The sequence below is a fragment of the Pecten maximus genome, chromosome 15 (genome assembly GCF_902652985.1).
Source record: "Pecten maximus chromosome 15, xPecMax1.1, whole genome shotgun sequence".
NCBI lineage: Eukaryota > Metazoa > Mollusca > Bivalvia > Pectinida > Pectinidae > Pecten > Pecten maximus.
Window position 1 is genome coordinate 12,649,962 of NC_047029.1, and position 24,700 is coordinate 12,674,661.

General features: G+C 35.9%; 1 protein-coding gene across 2 annotated transcripts in view; it reads left to right on the forward strand.

Moving 5' to 3' along the window:
• The window catches only part of LOC117343882 (myoblast growth factor receptor egl-15-like), a 130,356-nt gene that overhangs the window by 36,040 nt on the left and 69,616 nt on the right, over positions 1-24,700 (forward strand). For both annotated transcript variants that reach the window (XM_033906429.1, XM_033906428.1), the window contains exon 2: positions 1,051-1,267. The gene's annotated coding sequence lies outside the window, so the exon portion shown is untranslated. The remainder of the gene's footprint in view (positions 1-1,050; positions 1,268-24,700) is intronic.

A 24,700-nucleotide genomic window follows, 5' to 3' on the forward strand; every position in this document is an offset into this window, starting at 1 on the left:
TTGACCCATAAACCTCGCAGAAGATCAAACTTGTCTGAGACCTTATGGTCCTCTACCACTGTGTGAAGTTTGATGAAAATCCCTCAAGGAATGAAGCTGTTAAAACAAATAGAACAGTGACCTTGACCTTGACCCAAAAACCTTGCAGAAGCTCCAACTTGTCTGAGTTATTTTGGTCCTCTGTCATTGTGTGAAGTTTGATGAAAATCCCTCAAGGAATGAAGCTGTTAAAGCGCTGGCAAACTTTGGCATTACTTATATATATATACATACATAGGTACAAGATGGACCGAGAGCAAATCTATAGTCCCTCTGGATTCACATATAGGGGACTAAAAATGATATGGGGGAGGGGAAATAATTTTTATCGGGCTGTCATAAGAAACAAGTTTATTCCAGAAAACATCTTAAATGCTGCTAAGATTCCAGTGAAGTTTTTGTAGACTCTATCAATAAGAAATTGTTCAATTTGTTCTCAAATTCTGGATTGAGATATTTATCTTTTTGAGCATTTCAATCTTGTTTAGGAGGGGCCTACAGTATCAGAATATCAATTTTAATCTACAGATGTAATCAAAACCTATTGGTATTAATCGCTATTATATGTAATTTATTGTACCTGTCCAAAAAGCATGCCATTTTGAAGACATTTTCAGGGAAGGCACATTATGTAGCTGTGGATGTATTTGTATTAATGCTCTTAGAAAATTTCTGGTGTGGTATATTGTACTTTTTATCATAAAGTGTATTTTTTCTAATGGTTGAACCATTCCAACCATACACATACCCTCACAGTTCGTTTTATGGTACAATTTCATCTGTCATTTCTGATTTTCTCAAGAAACAGAATATTTAGTGCAGGAATTTGTTCTCTGAATTCAAAAGTCACAACTACCTTTAAAATTCAGAACAAATATAACTGTATTTTCAACTTGTCTGTTTAATGAATGGATTTATGTTAAAGTGCTGTTTTCTTTTATCTTAATATATTACAAAACACATCTGTGTATTGCTGGAAATCTGATATATTTTTTCTCTTATTTCTTTCAGTTCAATTTCTGGAATCAGCATTTCCTTTCTTTGTGGATCAAATACCAGTTTTATGTCCCTGGGTGGAGTGCTTTGAAGAAACAGATTCTAGACCCAGTGTATAGCTGTATATGTTGTAGTGTGGTACAGCCGAAGGCAGGATTATTTTACATAACATTTCTTGGTCGCGACCTAAATCTCGCAGGAACAGCCGAACAATTCCTTAAGACACATTGAGGTAAGAATTCTTACAATTTTCCTTCAATTTTGTTTTTTCCATCAGATGTCGTTTCAGGATATTGATGTTACGAATGTTGAACAAGATGTAAATTACATGCCTGTCATGTTTGTGTCAAAGATATACAAGAATGAAGAGTTTGATCTGGAGAGTTCGCCGGAATCCGTGGGGAATACGGAGTCTGTAATCTGTCTGTGTATACCAATGCCTAAAATACAATGCAAAATTTTACATAAATATATTCCATATTCAAAGCAATGTCTTTGATAGATATCTTTCATAGTGTTTAGGCTTTGTATCCGCTGCAGCTACGAAACAAACAAAAAAGTCCGTAAAGATCTGTTGCTTAGTGATTCAAATCTTATAAATATATTTTTTGTTAAGATACATCAAATTCATCTAGAATAGAGATTTATTCCAATCCTTCATCAAATGCCAGACATTTGGATGTATCTTGGTTGTTTAAATGTAATCTTTGTGTGTTAACATGTAACCACGGCAACTCCCTCACAGGAAGTGGGTTGTGATTAGGTTATCTCATACTAGCACATTGAGGTCAGGTCAGGTCATGCTCCTTAATCAGGAAACAAAACGTCAAATAAGGCATGACGTCCGTTCTCTCATCCCATCCATTTACAGAAACCTCAGCCCCAATAAGAGGTGAATTGTTCTAAGTTATCGGCTCTTTTTAAAGAATCACAAACCTAATGCAGCAGGCCAGGGCCTGAAATCTGCCTTCCAAAGGCTGATCAGCCACTATCTAGATAACACACGCTACTTGTGCATTAAACATGTTTGTAACCTATTTATTATGAAATTTTGGTGAAACCAATACATGCTATTGTTGTCTGCAACAGATCTATATGTTCTCAACCTCCAGCTTCTTCAAGAGGCAGTTAAGGGGGTGGATATTGTGTTAGAATTTAGCCAGGAAAAGACGGACCTTATGACCATATATTAAAGGGCTGATAGTCAGTCTTCGGGCCCTATTCACATCTCAGATATACTTTCTTAATTCATGTTTAAAGGCAAAGTCTTATTTTCTGTATTCATTTTCTGAAATTGACCATTTGGAACTAATGACCATGCAGTTACATTTTACGCAAATTTGAAATCAGGACTTTGACCTGATTTTTCTCTCTAATGAAAATATATCTATATTTCCCAAGCATGTCAGTTGTTTTAAACTTCAAAATATTAAGGATATATAAGAGGTATGAAGTAATTCAATACAGTGTGAAATTCTGATGGAGATAATTGTTGCAGTGGCATTTTGTCTGAACAATTCCTTTATGCAAGTGCACTTGTAATGAATTCACAGATGTCGTCAAATGAGTGCGGGATAGTTCATCACCCAATCAGCTTGTCCCAGACTTGCCATTATTCAAATCAAATTCAGCATTTTTCAACAAAATTTAAATTTAGTGTTAAGGCTTAATTTTAGCCTGCTTTGTCAGGTTAAGTCAACCTTTCTTCTTTTGACATTTACTGTTTAAAATTCTGCACATAAGGGCATCAAATTGTTGGGGTTTGGAGTAACATGCTGGTTTGGTTGCCATGGAAACTAAGACCCATCTGAATCATGGGGTTGGAAGATTATTGCTTCCTTGTAAGAGTTCACAATTTTTGTCTTTAATTTGTTATATTTTTTTTCTTTAGCTGAACAATCCTCTTAAACATACCATGTTTACTGACAAAAAAGCAAACCATATGGTAGTCATGGTGATGGGTGGTAGTCATAGTGATGGGTGGTAGTTATGGTGATGGGTGGTAGTTATGGTGATGGATGGTAGTTATGGTAATTGGTGGTAGATATAGTGATGGGTGGTAGTCATGGTGATGGGTGGTAGTCATAGTGATGGGTGGTAGTTATGGTGATGGGTGGTAGTTATGGTGATGGGTGGTAGTCATAGTGATGGGTGGTAGTCATAGTGATGGGTGGTAGTCATGGTGATGGTGGTAGTTATGGTGATGGGTGGTAGTTATGGTGATGGGTGATAGATATAGTGATGGGTGGTAGTCATAGTGATGGGTGGTAGTTATGGTGATGGGTGGTAGATATAGTGATGGGTGGTAGTTATGGTGATGGATGGTAGTTATGGTGATGGGTGGTAGTCATGGTGATGGTGGTAGTCATGGTGATGGTGGTAGTTATGGTGATGGGTGGTAGTTATAGTGATGGGTGGTAGTTATGGTAATGGATGGTAGTTATGGTGATGAGTGGTAGTTATGGTAATGGGTGGTAGTTATGGTGTGGTAGTTGTGTTAATGGATGGTAGTTATGGTGATGGTTGGTAGTTATAGTGATTGGTGGTAGTTATGGTGATTGGTGGTAGTTATGGTGATTGGTGGTAGTTATGGTGATGAGTGGTAGTTATGGTAATGAGTGGTAGTTATGGTAATTGGTGATAGTTATAGTAACTGGTGGATATGGTTACTTATGGTAGTTATAGTAACTGTTGGATATGGTAACTAGTGACAGTTATGGTTACTAATGATAGTTATAGTAACTGGTGCTCGTTATGGTAACTAGTATTTGTATTCAGTTATAGACTAAGTGGACAGCTCGTGTCTGACAGGTTTAGTGATGACGTTACCCTCCAGACATACCTGATACATGGTTCAGTCTATCACTAATGTCACTGTACTTCAGTAAGATTTCACTTATTCATGAGATACTTCACTGAGCTGGTTCCTGGAGTCTTCCCGTTGACCTTTGCTGTGATAACTTTGTTACTTACTCTCCGGTGAAATGTCATCTAAAACCATTTGACTGGACTATTCGTCTTTTTTGCTACATTTGGATATTTGAGATTCTGTCGAGTCTTTATTGTGATTGCCTTTCCCCAGACTGGATTGTCATCCTGAAGTATCCTATCAATAAAACGGAGTACTATTTGCGGGGTTGGAAGACATCAATTCATGGGAACTGTCAAGGTCATTCAGCAAACAGATGTCAAAGTGTCAATAATGTTTTGTTTATGAGGCTTAAGAACAGATTGATGTCATAGGTCAAGGTTGGAAGAGTTCTGATATCAATATGTCACTCTTTCATGTTGGGCAGTTTTTCATCCTACATAAACGTCCCTGAAGGATACTGGCCCTGGTTTTGGGTAAAGTGATATGGACGTAGGGCAGTGTCCCAAGGTCGCTTCAGAAGGTCACAGTGTCCCGACCCCAGACAGGGAATTGCACTGTTATGAAGAATAGTTCTCCTGCGAAGCCATCAGAGTCGAGTCAGATCATGGGGACCATCACTAATGGTGTATAACATCATAGATAGCAATTCGCATTAGACCTGAATCTCAGTGTCTGGTCAACTTGTTAGTGTCTTTGCTTTCTGTTATTAATTAATGTATTTATTTCTAATTCATTATTTTTACACAGCCTCATAAAAATCATTTTTGAGGTTTTGTTTTAATATTAGTCAATTATCAAAATCAATTAACAAAGTTGCACAGCTTATTTCTTTATTTTTAGAAGTTTGATTTGTCCAGCAATTTCAAAAGTATTTTTGTATTATTGATTATGACAGCTATTTCATAATTATGATTTTCAGGAATTTGTTATATAAATGAGTTTAAAAACGTAACTAACACTCCTATTAATATGTGGGGGTGGAGACACGCCATCCGGGAAGGTAGAGAATCATACCAATCTAGACAAATCTGCCATGGATACATATGTATACACAGGGTCTCACAAAAAATCCAGTGTGCGTAAAAACGGAAACCCAAATGGAGATGCATTCAATGGTCCGATTTATTTCAGAGCGTAGTTTACATTTTTCGGCAATAGGCTAACCCATAGACGAAACATGTAAACAATGCTGCCACAATTTAGTTTCATTTTTCCTGCAGCAACAGCTTATAATGGCGGTGGTGTCAACATTTCACCTTAAAGGTTTGCGTTTAGATCCACTGCTCAAAATGTTTAACTTACAAAGTGGACATCTCAACACAGACTTCATTCTTGTTAGCCCAGATCTAAACGGACAACTTTGTTAGCCCATACCTAAACGGACAACTTTGTTAGCCCAGATCTAAACAGACAACTTTGTTAGCCCATACCTAAACGGACAACTTTGTTAGCCCATACCTAAACGGACAACTTTGTTAGCCCATACCTAAACGGACAACTTTGTTAACCCATACCTACATGGACAACTTGTTAACCCATACCTACATGGACAACTGTGTTACCCCAGACATAAACGGACGTCTTTGTCTATATTCGGTTTTTTTTTTTTTTGTCTGTAGACCTGCTGAGATATCATTAGGTTTACACAAAGCCAAAGTTGGAGAAATTATTTCTAGTAGCATAAAAGAAAACCTCTGCCTGAGTTCAAAGCAATTTAACAGGAAAAAGTTGAAAAGGGGTTTTATGATGTGTGTACATTTGATCTATGATCTGTTGGAGAAAGAAGGGTAGAGACTCATCACAAGTATAAAAGATGATAGTTTGTGAGAGCTTTTTGTCTCTATCTACTACTGGGGTCCCTCGGAGGTAAATACAGGCTTTGGTGAAATATTTCACTGATAGCCTTTATCGGTAACACAGGCTAGAAATCACAAGATGCTGCATCAGAAATTATCACAACACTCTATTTCATATTCTAAGTATCCATCAGTCTCCATGTCTGTGGCCAAGTGAACTGTTTCCAAAGGCCAAGCAATAAAAGAATCTGTTTTACCAAGTGATTTGTTCCCAAAGGCCAAGCAATAAAGAGATTTGTTTATACAAGTGAACTCTGTCCACAGGCCAAGCAATAAAGGGATTTGTTTCTCCAAGTAAACTGTTTCCAAAGGCCAAGCAATAAAAGAATCTGTTTTACCAAGTGATTTGTTCCCAAAGGCCAAGCAATAAAGAGATTTGTTTATCCAAGTGAACTCTGTCCACAGGCCAAGCAATAAAGGGATTTGTTTCTACAAGTGATTTGTTTCCAAAGGCCAAGCAATAAAGGGATTTGTTTCTACAAGTGAAATGTTTCCAAAGGACAAACAATAAAGAGATTGGTTTCTCCAAATGAACTATTTCAAAAGCCAAGCAATAAAGGGATTTCCTTTTCCAAGTAAACTGTTTCAAAAGGCCAAGCAATAAAGGAATTTGTTTCTTCAAGTGAACTTTCTCCAAATACTGTTTTATTTTCTAATAAAGAGGTATTTTTCATTGCTTGCTTCTAGTCTGGGAAACAGTGCTTTATGTTTTAAGTTTCCTAATAAAATTTCATCGCTGTGTTGTGTTAGGGCCAGACAAATCTAATTATGAGTTAACTGCTTCTTAGTCTGAGCAATTTTTCCATGATATCTACAAAATGTTTTCTAATTCTGCATTTCATCTGCCTCTAAATGCCAAATTAATTCCTTGAAATATTGTTCTGCAATATTTTCTCAATAAATGATGGATATTATCCAGGGTAAGGTCATTGGCAGAGCCTCGGCACTTAATTTGTAGTCTTTTTATAAGTTTCTCATATGTCATACAGAAACATCTAAAAATTCATTATGAATTTTCAATAAATTAATTGAAATAAAAATGAATTTCAAGGTCTCACAATCGAAATACAGAATAAAAAGAATTTAACATTATGGTGTATGTAAAGTTTTAAAGTTTTAACAGATGATTTTCTCGCAGCTGTCTATTTCAGCTTGTCAGTCTGTGTGTGGTCATGTTCTCTAACTCGATAATCAGGACTCTGACCTCACCACCGTTTCATCATGGCTGGATATATTCATAGTGTTCCAATTCTTATCATAGATTTTTCAACCCATGATCAGTTTCTTCTTATATGTCAGATTCTTAATGCATACAACCTGATTTCAGCTATAATTGAACGATGTAAAAACAGATATTATTTGAAACTTCAATAAAAGAAATGGACCTCTGAGAGGTTCGTATTCCTAAAATTGTCCGAACGATGTGTTATCATTTCTCAAGAAGCATCATTGGACTACAAAACCTAAGAACACAGCAATATCTTATATGAAAATTCTCAAAATAACACAAAAGGGAGAAATAGTTTCCATTATTGCTAAATGCGAGATAGAAATATGTACTATTGTCAATTTCCAGTTCTGTGAATGCCTGTACATTGCAAAGCATTGCGTCTACATAAACAACACTTCTGGCTCGAGTGACACATTCCCGGAACATTTTGTATACATGTTTGGGTTTGGCAGTATTAATCCTGTTTCTTTGTGCTGCCTGAAATATCATTCCGTCTGATAATAAAGAACCGAACTGAACCGATTTGAAAATATCCATTTCCTGTGATCTGAACTTCATGTTTCATGCCTCCCTTTGAAACATCATATCAAATGACTTTTTTTAAGGATTTGAATATATCGGTTCCGTAGAATCTAAACAGAGTACGGCTGGGAGGATGGAGTCTTATCACTCGTATGAAATATAACTAGCACACGCAGGCGGTCAGGAATAGTAGGTACTATCATACGAAAAAAAACATCTCAAAACACATAAAACCAGGTCCCTTACCCCAAGTCAGTAAGTAATGTATATCTGAAATGAAATCGGACCATCTGATACCTCCAAAATGGTAAAAATCATCCTCTAAAGTATGGACTAGATCATTATAAAATCTCGAGTAAAAAGTTTCCTGCATTAATATTGAATTAGTTTTGTTAAATTAAACTTTTCAGTATTTTCAGAATCTGGCACCTTTTACCAATACATCAAGTCCTCAAAGCAGACGTCAGGTTACCTATTATTGATAAGTTTAAATTTGTGTAAAGGTTGTCTGAGAGACTTAATGTCAGAGTTCAAATATCAATTGTTCTTGTATAATTGCTATTTAAATTTTGGTTTGAAGCTAAATGATGTCTTTGGAATAGAAAAGAAGAGGTCTAGAGATCAGACATCACTGGTACAGGAAAATCAGGGTAAATAAGGTCAAGTCAATTCGGTCAGATTGGTATTATGGCATGTGACCTTGGTGACCTTTATTTCTAGGCTGACTTTGGGGATCTTTGTTTCTAAACTGACCTTTGTGATCTTTGTTGTTAGACTGACCTTGATGACCTTTGTGGCTAGGCCGACCTTAGTGAGCTCTGTTTCTAGACTGACCTTGATGAGCTTTGTTGTTAGACTGACCTTAGTGACCTTTGTTTTTAGGCTGACCTTGGTGACCTATATTTCTAGCCTGACCTTGGTGACCTTTATTTATAGCCTGACCTTGGTGACCTTTATTTCTAGGCAGACCTTGGTGACCTTTATTTTTGGTCTGACCTTGAGGACCTTTATTTCTAACCTGACCTTGTTAACCTTTGTTTCTATGTGTTTAGCCATTCCGTATGTTAGATAGTGCTGTTTTCCAGTGATTCATTGTAAGCTGGGTGATGTTAACAGTAGCCAGATAGAGGCAATTTGTAGGTAAACACAGGCACTACCAGCTTGTATATGTCATTCTGTGCAGAGCACTAGAGGCACATTGGTGTAGGGAAGGGCGTATATAGGGGAGGGGAATACCTAGGGAAATCTCCAGAATATCTAATTATTAATAAAATAGAGATTTATAGATATGTCAGATAGTTTTAAATTAAGGGAGAAAAGCAAATGTAAGAATTTGTATACTTTTTATAAGACAAGTCCACAAAGCTTTATAATAAATTTCAGAGTTTCCTTCTATGTTCAGAAATTCATTTATTTACATTTCGTAATATTATGTAAAATATCATTATTCGTCACTATAGTTACTGTGATAAGCTTCAAGGATGAGGATGTAAATCAAAGTCTAAATGATGAAATATAGACTCGTATGATTTATCGGATGAACATAAATGTTAATTACATGTTCTATAATAACAGCTCGTTATATCTCTATCTGGTTTAGAGATTAATAAAAAAAAAATTGCATGAAATCCATTTCTGTATAAAATGTAATAAGATATACAATCATGCGATCTACTGTTAAATTTCCTGTTACTATTATGATAAGGCAGATGAGGAAAGAATATATATCCTCCTCCATCTATAAATAGACTTCAGGCACAGTCGATGGGTGTTACACAACCTGCCTGTAATTCGGAAGCCTGCGCTAGCATCCTGTTAAAATATAAGGGTCTTTAAAACACTGTGCCCTTGTTTTGTGTACATACGAAACAGAAAAACGTCTTGTATGACCAATCTCAGCCTATCAGAGGTTTTTACTGGTGTTCTCACCAGAACACCCCCTTCTAAGAACACTCACATTTCAACTCTGATAAAAGATTTGTGAAAATTAAACAAAGGGTTTTCGGAATAAATATTCAATAAAAATAAAATGGACGGAACTCTGAGGTGGAAATTTTTATAAAGACGACTTTTTTTAAAGGTCACATATATGACTTTTGATTTATTTCAATTTCTCAGTTTAACTCAATTTATGTAGGAAAGTTACTAAAAAAAAAATTATGTAGAAATTAAAAATTAAGAAAACGGTAATGTATTTACCATAGTGGTGAGTATTTATGGTAATTTGGTTACCGTAGTTATGGTAATTTGGTTACCGTAGTTATGGTAATTTGGTTACCGTAGTTATGGTAATTTGGTTACCGTAGTGTCCATGTTCTAGCTGTCTTTTATGATGTCCTTGAAGCAGCCATACTTGCTTTCATCATAGCAATGATATGCACTACCAATGACAAAATCTCTCCGGAGGATTTTCTTCATAACAATTCTGATCATATGATATTTATGATTAACAACAACACTTCAGCTCCCTGATAGCGTTCCCAATGTCTCAGTGTGAAAAACTGCGTCCTCTACAGCTAATATTTCTGTTTTATTGTGTTGGAACATGGAAGAGAGCATTTTAAGGAGGAGTTGGCGCATCGTTTGATGATGTTACACGGATGCTCTCCTGATCAATTGTGACATTGTCAGCTTAATTCTCACGGGGCATTTTACTGCATTACAGAGTTGGATTCCAATTTGATAAAAAATTTAATGCATGGGATATCTTTCTCGAGTGTTTTATATTGCCAACCAAGTCAGAAGGACAAAGCAGGGCTCAAATCTGTGTTCCTTTTCATCTAACACTCCGCCTGACTTTATCAAAACCTTATTACTGTACACGAACTGTAAATTGATTTTCTAAATATAGAAATATCTATTTATACTGGATTCGAAATTGATGTAAATTTCAGTTTTAAAACAATTTTTCTTCAGTTTGATGAGGCTCATTTGAAATCATTTCTAGGACTTAGTGCTGGAAAGTTTCCTCATATAATTGACCTTGACCTTTTTTCAAGGGCAAAGGAGTCAAACAGGGAAAATTCAATTGATAATCTTCTTGTGTTCTAAAAGTCTCTGAGGCCTGAATCTTTGTCAGCAGGTACCTAAGGATGGAAGATTACTCATATAAGTGACCTTGCCTTTCTTAAAGGTCACAGGGGTCAAATATATAAAATTTTCTTTGAGAAGTTCTCTTCTTAAGTTCTGGAAGACCCGGGATAGTAATGATTACTCAGTACCGTATTTTTCTTGGGATAAGGTGAACTCATAAGTTACAAGGTTCGAAAAATGTGTAGAATAATGGAGTTATATATAAAGTGTCCTCATTTAACTGACCTTGACAGATGCTAACCTAATTTCTAGGTCACATATGAGTTAAATATGTTAAAAACTTATAGAATCCTCTGCTCAAGTTCTAGAAGACACGATATATTTTGCCATCAGACACTTGGATAACTGCCTTATGGTTTCTACATACAAATGGTATTTGGCCTGTAATTGTACCTGATATAGATTGCTGTTAATTTTCCTCATACAAATGACCTTGATCTATTTTTCAAAGTCATAGTGGTGAATTATGGTTAAAAATTCCTCTGATAATCTTCCTCTTAAGTACCAGAGATTTGAATGATATTAAGTTTCCTCATGTGAATAACCTTGATTTTCAGGGTCGCTAAGGTCAGATGTATTTCAATGGCTCATGCATATAGCTTTAAAATTAAAGTCGTGCCGGTTTAAAGGCTTTTGCTACACATGATCAACAGCATGCACTGGGTTTCATATGGATTATGTGCGCTTGATAAAAATAGCAACAGAGGTAATATTTCACTAACTGCATAACCATGCACTTTATCCACAAGACCTTGAAAAACCTGACGTATGATTCACCCACGCATCATTGAAACATGTACTTCTATTAGAAATATTGTATACAACTTCCTGAAATATCACTTACATAAGGTCAATGTGAAACCACAAAATTATCATTTTATCACTATTATTCCTTAGTTGCTAGGTGAGCCATTCAGGCCCTATGGACCGCTTGTTTCATGTCTGACTATAAACACAATAAAATCATTTAGGGGTGGAGATCTATGATATTGTATAAAACTGTATATCGAATGTATATATATATATATATCGGGGTATTGATGATTATCACACTGTGAAATCATTTAATACCGACTAATACTTTATAGAAACCTTCCTTGTGTGTTATAAACTCTCGTTGTTTTCGTGTTCTATATATAATTTAATTTTGTATGAAACACGCATTTTCATTGGCTGAAATAATTTTGTTATACCTCCATAACAAAATTTTTGACGTTGCGAAATGTAACGTCATTTTTGATTGGCTAATCATGATGACGTTGCGTAATAATTTATCACAGAAAAGAGTTCGCCAAAGAAAGTGAAATATCTTGGTGTGTATAAGACGAAATTAAATTATAAGAATTAACATAAATTATTTTTTCTGTTATACAGTCATAACAGAAAAAACTGGAGTGTACTCTCTTCATAAACCGCGAAGCGGTTTATGAAGAGAGTACACTCCAGTTTTTTCTGTTATGACTGTATAACAGAAAAAATAATTTATGTTAATCCTTAAATATATAAAATATATGAACGACAAATATAGATACAACAAATATTTCTGTATTAATAAAGAAAATATACACACTGAAAATTTGAAAATTTAATATACTTTATTTCATTCAAAAATGTGAAAAAAAAAAAATATATTGTACCTGGTGTGTTTTAAAACAAGGATTCAATCAGTAAACTTATGCCAGAGTCAAATTAATGTGTATGCTACATTTTGTTGTCTATAACCATGAAAGTTTGTACCCATGAAATATGCCCCAAACCAGGAAAGAATTTACACACTTACACAGTAGCATACAGTGTATGGCTGACATTGTTAAAATCTAAACTGATTCTTAGGAAGTGAGTGGTAAATTATTGTTACTGGTGACAATCTTGTTTACCACGCCTCAGTCAGGGTTTGTTATCCACATGTATGGAGGTGTCAGAATCACTTCTGACATTTGTACCTACACCAACTTGTACTTATAAATTGCATAAACAAGCCAGCCTTATATATATATAGTGAGGAATTCACTTCAGGCAAGAGTGTTGTCATATTCAGGCAGAAGCATTGTCATATTCAGACTAAAGCATTACCATATCAGGTAGGTTTTCTAAATGTACTTTATATGGTAAAATTACCAAATATTGATTAGAAATGCACCTTTCCTGATCTGATGTTGTTTATTTTACACCATGTTTATAATACAGTGTTGATACACTGCCTACAGTCCATGGCCATACAGATTTTACCCAATCTGTCCACCAACTTTGGTTAATGGTTCATCTTCTTCAGTTTCTTGTTCAATAATTGTTTTTTTAAGCAGAAATAGGCATTGATCCCCTGCCAGCCTCCTTTATCCCACAATTCGTCCCTTCCCCCCCCCCCCCCCCCCCCCACTTCCTCCCTACCCCCTTCACTTCCTCAAACCCACTCTTTCTCCCTACCTCCATCCCCAGCTAGTCTCCCTAACACCTCCCCTTCCCCACTTCCTCCCCCCCCCCCCCCCCCCACTTCCTCCCTCCTCCCTCCACCCCCACCCATTATAAGTCCTGATCAGGACTTAGATACAGATAGGAGTGAGGCTGACCTGCTGGGGGCTATCTTGTCCAACCTGTCATCAACCTTGTATAGCTAACAGTTTAGTGTAGCCAATATCCCTTCCCTAGAGTTCACTGCAGGATTATAAATTTGGAAAACCTTTCTGAATATGATTCTTAAAGATCGGTTTTTGTAAGAGGACAATTCTAGTTATATCAAAATATATTTATGCTCAACGACCAATTTCACTTTGGAATTTGTAAAATAGCAGTAAACTTTTAATATTCCTCATAGCTCCATATCAACTATTCCTGGAGCTAGATTTTATATAACTTTACTAAGAATTTAATCTTATTTTATTTTGAAATAAGAATGCGTATGGAAAGTGTCTTTGTAGCATTATTCTTGACAGACAGTAAACACATGTTATTATCAATTGATATTGATTGAAATTATATCTTGTGTTTCTTTCACGAGTTTATATTGTCAATTTCGAAGACGGGAAGGATTCTTGGATGTTAAATAGGTCAGAGTCGCAATCGACCATAGGGAGGTGATTATAGAAACGGTGTACGATTTATAAACATCGATTTATAGACATCGAGCTTATACAGCTCCAACATATCAATTACAGATATGATCCAAGACAGTTTAATTGCAGTATTTTTGCTTAAGATGACTTTATATATAAATTGAATACATTTTTACAGAGACATCAGTTTTCTGGCATTTTGATGTGAGGCTAAATCACACCAAGGCTGTTTCTGTGATGACTATACTCTTAACTGACAATAGGCGATTTGTGCCAATCTTTCCATTGAACATACTTCGACATATTTATTTAAACTATTCACAAAATTTGGACTATCTGAAACCTATTCTACAGAATATGATATAAACCATGACTATTTTCTTTATATCAAACTATTTGTTTTATATTAATTTGTTGAAATCTGTCCCTAGGCCTTTCATTTATTAGGCCCTAGGCCTTAAATTTCCTCTGTTGGCAGGTCGTTAAGAATATGATATTGATGATGTTGGCGGAAGCTTTAGCTAATTTCTGTTGAACAATAAATATAATTGTTCACTTTAATCAGATAACATTCTTCTGATAATCGACATTTGTAGTTGCAATATTTTCAATATTTCAGGAAAAAGCCACTAGATTTTCTTTAAAAAAATTTACTAAAAAAATCTGATATTATTGTACTTCAATATTCTTTTCCTTAGCTAACAACATTTCTTATGCTAAAGTAAAGACAAAATCAAAATGTTTCCTGCCTTTTCTACCATCTGAGTTTCTTGCCAGGAAAGACATTTTTGTAGTGACATATACGAAATTTGTTGATGGAATGAAATTGATCCATTGGATGTCATGTGTCTGTCAGCTGGATAGACAGGAAATTGATGTCAGTTACCCACTGGACCAATAAATAGTCTCCGGTAGGAAACTACCTCCTCACCTGTCCCTCCTGAAATGCATTGACCATGAAAATTGGTCTGCTACTCTCTGTCTACCCAAGAGGGATGGTACTTGTGTGTGATTTTCTCATTGATCACATCCTATAACCGATTTTCCCATCACAAGCTCAGCACACATCTTATACCTTGTTGAGTCTTGGACAGTTGCAGAATCGACTTATCAGAAATAATTTTTTTTTTTTTTTTTTTAAATTAGAAAGTCTGTTTGCTGTTAACTAACCACTTGTGTTTCTTGCGTGTAGTATTCCATTTGATACCCATCAAATGGCAGAACATAAGTGACCAGATTATCCAAAAGGTCTCCACTCTCATCCCTCCTGACCGACCCTGACAGCTAGAACACTGACTGTAGATGGTGGGAGGAAAAACCAAGCCGATAGGGCAGTCATGTAGGTAGTACATCAATAACTACAGCTAAACTGACAGAACAGCGACTAATGGTCAGTGAGATGAAACCTAGTTATAGGAGAAATCATGTTGGCATTAAACGACTAAGGCTGACAGAACACTGACTCTAATCCATCAGACGAAACTAGCAATAGGCAGAGTCATGTAGGTGGTAAACCAGTAACTGACTAAATTCACCTCCTAACACCACACCTCTGGACCACACAACTCCTGACCATCACATGGACAACCGTCTGTCCAAACTTACAGACCTATGTCCATGGCTGTCTCATCCTTCCTGGATAGTTCTCTGACACTTCTTTCACACATAAGTGTGATAGAAATATAAATCTTGGATTCAAACTCTCACACCTCTTAATTAAATATGACCACAAAAGAAAAATTATGTTGACTTCCACTAGAAAAGTAGCATCCAGAATACAATTTCCATCTTGCTTTTAATTCAAATTAGAAGGAATTATTGTAATTAAGACAGACCAAAAGTCAAATTGTTGCAGTGAAAATAGCGAAATTGATTCTAACATTTGCGGAATGTTTTTTTTCTCGTTTTACTTCAATATTTAAAAAAATTCTGAATAATGAAAAAAAATGAATAAAAATAATTGCTAAAAAGAAAATGATCAATCAATGCAGAAAAATAGTGATTTCCATGTGCCCCTGATCAGAAGTTTTATATTGATGCGTGTAAAGCGTGTCTGAGAATATTATCCGACGGAGGACAACAGATCCTGGGTCACAAATGGTTATCTGATGTGATGAGAGCACGGCAATTAAAATGACAGAGAATAACTTCTGACATTATTGTTTTATTTCAGTAGCACCAGATATCATTTGAGATAATTACATTAAAGAGAGTGTTTTAAGTGCTCACAGTTAAATATGTTTTTAGGTCACCAGGGAAAATGAAATCAAGATGAAAAAATTCTTGTTGATTGTCTGCTACGAGCTGGATTTTTGTTGAACACAGTGGAAAAATTTAGATTCTTGATTTCTATTAATTTGAATATTTTCTTACTGATTTACAGGCCAAACTTAATTAATCACTCAGTGATTGTATTTAATATTTTTTATTTCTGCAGCTTACTTGATCTACAAATCTACCACATTTAAGACTGTTTAGGAAATACATGGAAGATAGGAAATGTTTTTATTACTTTGGGACACAATGAATTATGAACTTTTCAGCTGGAAGTGTTCATTCAACTTTCAGACATTGTTAAGCAGGATGAATACCTTGGAACATTTTGTATATCTCAATCAAAAGTCTATAGAATAAATTGTGTCTCATATTAATTAAAACTAACCCCTTCTACCCTAAAAAAATTTTAGTGGACTCTGCCATTCATTCATCATTTGAAGTCCAATATGGTCAGTAGGGGTGAAAGGGTTAAAAGGAACTGTAATGTCACAAGTCTGCCTTGGAATTTAGAAGAATAAAATTCCTAATTATTTGTTTAACTTTCCAAGTAATATTAAAGGGTGCAGTTGGGGTAGGGGTTCTTGGTGTTTACCAGGTATAAATGAGGGAGGTAAAGTTTATGTAATGTGAAGGAGAGAATTAAGGAATGTCTAGAGGTCAGAGGTAGAATGTTGATTTATGATAGACAGGTGGACAGAATCCTTTGGAACACATGTTTGGTCAGACGATGAGATCCTGTACCAGTATGTTTGGACAGATGCCTGTAACTTATTTCAGAACCAAATGTTACAGAAATCAAATCGGAAGGCTGGCCAAACTGATACACCCTAATTCTGATCAGGCTGTACTTTAGTACACCTATTAACATGTAAAGAGAGCATCAACAAGTTCATTAACCTTCTTATCAGTGATGTTTAACTACAGTCATAGAAGGAAGTCTTATCAACCACAGACATTATTGACCAGGATTTAGCAATATTAATTGATGGATAGTATCATGGTGACTCACAAAAGTCTAAATGTATGTGCTAACAATCTTTTTAAGACCTAACTCTCACAAAATAAATCACAACTCTTATGTCAGTAAAATCTCTTCTGAGTGGTATGTAAATTAGGTTCAAACCAGGTATAGATAATACTTCTACAGCTTAACTATGATAATTAAGTGATTCCAAATCACAATCACACAGCCCTTCCCTACCTTCTTCCCATAAAGTTTCTGATCCCAAATCACAACCATGACACAGCCCTTTTCTACTTTCCTCCCCTAAAGTTTCCGATCCCAAATCACCACCACACAGATCTTCTCTCTACCTTCCTCTCATAAAGTTTCTGATCCCAAATCACCACCACACAGATCTTCTCTCTACCTTCCTCTCATAAAGTTTCTGATCCCAAATCCCTCCTATACAACCCTCCTTTGACTTGCCTACAGTTTTGTGTTAGCATTAAATTCTTATACTAAATTATCTCCCCCTTGTTTGAAACTTACAATCAGACATATCCTAGGAGCCGAAATCATAAAGGCCAATTTTATTTATAATTTTGATATTCTGGAGCCAGTCTAAACCCTCCTATTAACCTTATAGCTATTCAATTTGTCACTCACTTTAATTTCTTGTCAGAATCTTGACAACAGATTTCACTAGCTGACCCTAAATCTTGACCATGCAGTGCCTGGGTATATATTCTGTTTATCCGTAGGAGAAAGAGCTGGTAGGATGTTTTTTCTCATGTAGTTATTAGATTTTGGATGGTTTGTAAGTGATCAATGATGCTGAAATAGGTCAGAGGTCAATCTACAGGTCATATGACTCCATGCAGACAGACAGCTGCACTAGAACCATATTACGGATGGCACCAAGCCTAACAGGAAGTAGTCTAGATTAATTTCCTAATCAGGGATATAAACCATATGTCTACTTGTGGTCAGTTAAACTGGACATACCCAGGCTTTCGAAAAGTGTAGCATGCTGACAACTAATTCTTCAAAACATTGTACGGCTACAGAAATGGGAATAAACTTGAGATCTGCCTTTAGACCACTGAAACGGGAATCAACTTGAGATGTGCCTTTAGACCACAGAAATGGGAATCAACTCGATATCTGCCTTTAGACCACAGAAATGGGAATCATTTCAAGATCTACCTTTCGCTTAGACAGAAAGGGGAATCAAATCAAGACCTCCTGTCTTTAGACCACAGAAATGGGAATCAAATCAAATTACCCTTGGTACGCCATATCTCTGTACTTGTTCTTGGATTCAAAACTCAATTATAGTTTAAAATATTTGAAATCAATTTCTTTTTTGACCTATGATGACACCATTCCTCTATTCTTGACCTTAGATGACCTTAGGGCCTGTCACTCTCGTAATGACCTCAGTTGACTTTGAGATTTATCCCTCTCCCTTTGAATTTAGATGACCTTGAGACCTAGCTGTAACATTTGTTTCCTTATTTCACTCATTACAATGCTTTTCCTTGAGAATATATCACTACCTTGATGTTCCACAGGTATTTACTTATTGAAAACCTATTTTCCAATATGTTCAACCTTGTGGTAACCTCAGCCACTCCTCCACGTTTGACCTTAATGACCTTGACTACTCATCCTGTTTAGATGATACTTGTGTAAAATATGTGTTTATCTTAACCAAGAAAATACATAGGAAATACTCAAATCATGGGTATGGATTTATTTATATAATTATCAAAGAATACATGGAAGGTTTACATTTACATGAACTGTTTCTTGCTAAACATAGATCTACCACTAAGTCGATTGCTGTACAGTGGTGTTTTGGGCTGACCACTGGACAATTGACCCCAGGTTTACTGGCACCCCCACGGTCAGTAACATCCCTATGAGCTCTGGCAGCAGTTAAAGTGTTTGTGAAGTTATTAAATTCTGGCACCACCTTATCCCACAGTGATAGTAAACACTTGTACCTATCCCTTTGCCTTCTTGGAGCTGGTACGGGATACTTTATACATATCAGTTAACGGGACAAGAACGAGAAGTAATAAGTTCTTTTCTTTTATTGTATCTTAATTACAATAATTTAGTTTGTTTCTGTGTCAGTAGGATTTTGACTTAAGGTAGAAAGTTCCAGCATTCTTTATTGTATTTCAACAGTGAAGAGTTCCAGTTTGTTAAAACTTTACTAGATGTGAGTGGTATAGTAAGCTTGTCCATCTACTTTGGCAACTAGTTATAATATGGTAAATAAATTAGGTATGAATTCATAATTATATTTTCACCATGTTGGTCAAACATGGTAATTGTAATATGAGTAATGAAGAAATACCCTGTCTAATATCGAGTTCTGGATGATTTCGTGGTGACCTCTCCCTCTCAAGGCAAGCATCCTACCACTAGGGCTAAAAGTAACGTCCTGCTAGCCTGAGCTAGTAAGATCACTTTTATACACTCTACAGATATAATATAAAAATCAGGGAGCTATATGTTTAAGGTGGTAGTGAATGTTTTCCTTATAACGAGATGTTGTATCACGTACATTTGTACATATCCCAGTGCATTACATACAGTCATCAATCTATCGAAGGCTTGTAATCACCTTGAAAAAGTTTTAGTTTGAATATGTATGACGTTTTAGTATGAATATGTATGACGTTTTAGTATGAATATGTATGACGTTTATGTATGAATATGTATGACGTTTTAGTATGAATATTATGACGTTTTAGTATGAATATGTATGACGTTTTAGTATGAATATATATGACAAATTCTTCGAGACCTGAATACGTTATGTGGGTCAATGTAACTCAAACAATTCTAAATTAACAATTTTATTAATCGGAATTGTCCAGGTAAGGTAATTTCTAAACTTCCCACACTTCATAAGCCAAGTCTTACTTCAAAGTGACCTTAGAAGTCACTTGATAGATCTATAATACTTGATCTATATCAACCCCACAACACACAGGGATGTTGTCTATCATCAACAGGTATGGTTTCTCGGTAGCCATCATTCTTTGACCTTTGACCTTTAAACAGTGTTGTGTACCTAGTACACTTGGCTGGGAGTGTTTGCACATCTAATCAACTGGAAGTGTAATTAACAACTTCTCTGCTGAGAGCTGATGAAATGAATGACTGTGAAATAGATGTTTTGAAAGTGATGATTGACAAGTAGAAGGAAAGGAAATAGATGATGGATAATGATTGATTGATGATCGGATTTCATATACAAGACTACTGAGCCAACATGAACTTTCCTATAGGTGTGAATTGTTACGACCATGTGGTGAATTGTTTTCAGCTGTCTGGACATTCAAACAATTTAAGTTGGTGAATGTTATTATAAAAGGAAGTCGTAATGAAAAATACCCTGCCCATTCGAACCTGCTTGAAACTAGCTCTCAAGGCAAACATCCTACCACTAGGCTAAAGGAACACTTAGATCTGCTAGCCTGACCTATACTCTCTGCTTTTGCACTACTCTATCCTTCACAAATGCTGTTGTTTAAAAAAAATCAGATTAAATTAAACTTTGTGATGTTGGAATTTTATTCAAATTAAAAACGAGTTAAATCGCTCTCTAGCGAGACCATAATAGTCGCTATAGTTTCTGATCAAACTAGCGAGACCATATATATAGTCACTATAGTTTCTGATCAAACTAGCCAGACCATAGTCGCTATAGGTTCTGATCAAACTAGCGAGACCATAGTCACTATAGTTTCTGATCAAACCAGCAAGACCATAGTCGCTATAGTTTCTGATCAAACAAGCTAGACCATAGTCACTATAGTTTCTGATCAAACTAGCGAGACCATAGTCACTATAGTTTCTGATCAAACCAGCTAGACCGTAGTCGCTATAGTTTCTGATCAAACAAGCGAGACCGTAGTCGCTATAGTTTCTGATCAAACTAGTGAGACCATAGTCACTATAGTTTCTGATCAAACTAGCCAGACCATAGTCACTATAGTTTCTGATCAAACTAGCTAGACCATAGTCACTATAGTTTCTGATCAAACTATTTAGACCATAGTCACTATAGTTTCTGATCAAACTATTTAGACCATAGTCACTATAGTTTCTGATCAAACTAGCTAGACCATAGTCACTATAGTTTCTGATCAAACTATTTAGACCATAGTCACTATAGTTTCTGATCAAACTAGCGAGACCATAGTCACTATAGTTTCTGATCAAACTAGCTGGACCATAGTCACTATAGTTTCTGATCAAACTATTTAGACCATAGTCACTATAGTTTCTGATCAAACTAGTGAGACCATAGTCACTATAGTTTCTGATCAAACTAGCCAGACCATAGTCACTATAGTTTCTGATCAAACTAGTGAGACCATAGTCACTATAGTTTCTGATCAAACTAGTGAGACCATAGTCACTATAGTTTCTGATCAAACTAGCGAGACCATAGTCACTATAGTTTCTGATCAAACTAGCTGGACCATAGTCACTATAGTTTCTGATCAAACTATTTAGACCATAGTCACTATAGTTTCTGATCAAACTAGTGAGACCATAGTCACTATAGTTTCTGATCAAACTAGCGAGACCATAGTCACTATAGTTTCTGATCAAACTAGCTAGACCATAGTCACTATAGTTTCTGATCAAACTATTTAGACCATAGTCACTATAGTTTCTGATCAAACTATTTAGACCATAGTCACTATAGTTTCTGATCAAACTAGCGAGACCATAGTCGCTATAGTTTCTGATCAAACAAGCGAGACATAGACGCTATAGTTTCTGATCAAACTAGCGAGACCATAGTCACTATAGTTTCTGATCAAACTAGCTAGACCATAGTCACTATAGTTTCTGATCAAACAAGCGAGACCATAGTCACTATAGTTTCTGATCAAACTAGCGAGACCATAGTCGCTATAGTTTCTGATCAAACTAGCGAGACCATAGTCACTATAGTTTCTGATCAAACTAGCTGGACCATAGTCACTATAGTTTCTGATCAAACTATTTAGACCATAGTCACTATAGTTTCTGATCAAACTAGCGAGACCATAGTCGCTATAGTTTCTGATCAAACTAGCCAGACCATAGTCAGTTTCTGATCAAACTAGCTAGACCATAGTCACTATAGTTTCTGATCAAACCAGCCAGACCATAGTCACTATAGTTTCTGATCAAACAAGCTAGACCATAGTCACTATAGTTTCTGATCAAACTAGCGAGACCATAGTCGCTATAGTTTCTGATCAAACTATTTAGACCATAGTCGCTATAGTTTCTGATCAAACTAGTGAGACCATAGTCACTATAGTTTCTGATCAAACTAGCGAGACCATAGTCACTATAGTTTCTGATCAAACTAGCCAGACCATAGTCACTATAGTTTCTGATCAAACCAGCTAGACCGTAGTCGCTATAGTTTCTGATCAAACAAGCGAGACCGTAGTCGCTATAGTTTCTGATCAAACTAGCCAGACCATAGTCACTATAGTTTCTGATCAAACTAGCGAGACCATAGTCACTATAGTTTCTGATCAAACTAGCGAGACCATAGTCGCTATAGTTTCTGATCAAACAAGCGAGACATAGACGCTATAGTTTCTGATCAAACTAGCGAGACCATAGTCACTATAGTTTCTGATCAAACTAGCGAGACCATAGTCGCTATAGTTTCTGATCAAACAAGCGAGACATAGACGCTATAGTTTCTGATCAAACAAGCGAGACCGTAGTCGCTATAGTTTCTGATCAAACTAGCCAGACCATAGTCACTATAGTTTCTGATCAAACTAGCGAGACCATAGTCACTATAGTTTCTGATCAAACTAGCGAGACCATAGTCGCTATAGTTTCTGATCAAACAAGCGAGACATAGACGCTATAGTTTCTGATCAAACTAGCGAGACCATAGTCACTATAGTTTCTGATCAAACTAGCGAGACCATAGTCACTATAGTTTCTGATCAAACTAGCCAGACCATAGTCGCTATAGTTTCTGATCAAACAAGCGAGACATAGTCGCTATAGTTTCTGATCAAACAAGCGAGACCGTAGTCGCTATAGTTTCTGATCAAACTAGCCAGACCATAGTCACTATAGTTTCTGATCAAACTAGCGAGACCATAGTCACTATAGTTTCTGATCAAACTAGCGAGACCATAGTCGCTATAGTTTCTGATCAAACAAGCGAGACATAGACGCTATAGTTTCTGATCAAACTAGCGAGACCATAGTCACTATAGTTTCTGATCAAACTAGCGAGACCATAGTCACTATAGTTTCTGATCAAACTAGCCAGACCATAGTCACTATAGTTTCTGATCAAACCAGCTAGACCGTAGTCGCTATAGTTTCTGATCAAACAAGCGAGACCGTAGTCGCTATAGTTTCTGATCAAACTAGCCAGACCATAGTCACTATAGTTTCTGATCAAACTAGCGAGACCATAGTCACTATAGTTTCTGATCAAACTAGCGAGACCATAGTCGCTATAGTTTCTGATCAAACAAGCGAGACATAGACGCTATAGTTTCTGATCAAACTAGCGAGACCATAGTCACTATAGTTTCTGATCAAACTAGCGAGACCATAGTCGCTATAGTTTCTGATCAAACAAGCGAGACATAGACGCTATAGTTTCTGATCAAACTAGCGAGACCATAGTCACTATAGTTTCTGATCAAACTAGCTAGACCATAGTCACTATAGTTTCTGATCAAACTAGCGAGACCATAGTCGCTATAGTTTCTGATCAAACTAGCTGGACCATATATATAGTCACTGCAGTTTCTGATCAAACTAGCTGGACTATCATAATTATATAAGTCACTTTAGGTTCTGCTCAATCTAGCAAGACTATAGTCACTCTAGTTTCTGATCAAACCATCGAGATAGTCATAATAGTTTCTGATGTAACTCATCCCATATCAGTTCTAACCTAACCCTGGATGGTTCTCGCCTCTGGTGAGTGATAACACCTACACCATCAGGTTATGGTGCCTGTTACACAGAGATAAGATGATGGGTGAGGGTGTCTTTGGAGTGGCCAGGATAAACTTTGATGGAGGATCATTCTCGAAAATATCCGGTTGATTAAATGAATCACGGCCAGGAGTAAGGGATGGATTCATGCAGCTCCCCAAACAAATTATATATGATACAACTTTAATGAAAATATTTCTAGTAATAAAAAACAAGAATCATATATTAAAATCCAATATTAAAAGTATTGGAGATAAAATGTTTTAAGCATTAAATATATCATTGTAGATGCTTTTTCCTGTTTGGATGATGTGTATCAGTTTATTATAATAACAAAATGTTGGAATCTGACAACATTTCCCTCATCATAATATCAAGAAAAATGGCATATATTTCCTCTGGTCTGAAGGTTTGAATTCCTTTTCCAATTATTACAATGAATCCTCTATTTATAACATATTTCAATTGTTGTTCTCTATTGTCTTCTGATAATAAACTGGGCGATATAAACAAACTTTCATTATTCTGTCACTCAATCTGAAATTCTGTGTATATTAGTTTAAATAAAGACATATGTTCTGCATGTTTCACTTAATTATTCAGAATTTCTCATTTAAAGGGGCATTCCTTCGTTTAAATTAAGTTTAGTTTGTCAAAATTAACTTACTGGAAAATATGTATTTTTTCCAAATAGTGAAATTTATAATCTTAACATTAATAAGGCAGTTTTACTCTCAAGATAAACCAAAGTTCTTCGAGTATTAAGTCCTGAAGATTCTTAATTTTACCCTAAGTATCACTAATTAC